A 1,026-nucleotide genomic window follows, 5' to 3' on the forward strand; every position below is an offset into this window, starting at 1 on the left:
ATTAAGCTACTTTCACGATTATTAGTAACGAAATAAAATGAGTCATTAAACAATAACAATGTACTTTCTGAATGCTTTGGGGTACTTCACTCTGGATATTTTCAACTTTATGAAGGTCATAAAGATTAAGACGGCAGTCAAAGGCGGCAAACTTTTATTGTATTTTTATAGATGTTAAATCAATCAATTGGTTCGATATGCCTTACATTATATATTATTTGCTCGTGAGGTCTTCCATATATATCTTATATATATGTGTCACTGAGAATATTACCAACAGAATGGCCAGGACTGGATAGTAGAGTAGTTCTGGGGACTGTTTTAATCAAATATGCATTGTAATAAAACGTTTTATTATTTTTTAAATGTATATATAGTATACATAAATATTATGAAAAATATTTTTACATAATATTTATCCTAGCTTAAATTGCCTTGTATTGTATCTTGCCTTAAATTGTTTCTTATTTTTATAATATTCTCAGTTTTTTATTTATTTTTTGTTTTATCTCTTTATCAACGTATAAAATCGTTGAAGACAAAAAATACGTTGAACCAAGCGGAAACTGATACCGGCGAGTACAGAAAAACCATGAAAGACCGTTTAGACGCAATAAATGAAGTAAACGAAATGAACACGAAGGTTTATAGAGTAAAATAACAAAATAACTATTGTGAAATAAATAATGAGAATTAAAGGTCAGAAAATTGTAGAAACATATATGAGTAAAATAGAAAAATAAATGAGTGTTGATTAAGATAAAAAAATGAAAATGACAGTGACTGTAGAAAATAAGAAAAGGCGAAATGAAAGTAGAAAAGGCGGAAGGTCAGTAATATCAGAACGGTATTGTAGAGGAGTAGGATATTTAAGATGAGAGTAGATTAAGAAAGTTTATAGTGGGGTCTGAAGGCAAGTCAAAGGTTGGGGATGGAGGAATATAAGTATTTCAGTTAATGGGCTTAAGGAGTTTGGGCAAGATTAGAAGAAATTATGGGTCAATTTATAAGTTACGACCTGAGTCA

At 29.6% G+C, this 1,026-nt stretch overlaps 1 protein-coding gene across 1 annotated transcript in view; it reads left to right on the plus strand.

Moving 5' to 3' along the window:
• Positions 1 to 1,026, plus strand: part of LOC106680684 (uncharacterized) — a 15,049-nt gene that overhangs the window by 5,687 nt on the left and 8,336 nt on the right. The gene's annotated exons all lie outside the window — the stretch shown is intronic.

This window comes from Halyomorpha halys, unplaced genomic scaffold (genome assembly GCF_000696795.3).
Source record: "Halyomorpha halys isolate HHAL.00 unplaced genomic scaffold, Hhal_1.1 Scaffold278.1, whole genome shotgun sequence".
NCBI classification, from domain to species: Eukaryota; Metazoa; Arthropoda; class Insecta; order Hemiptera; family Pentatomidae; genus Halyomorpha; species Halyomorpha halys.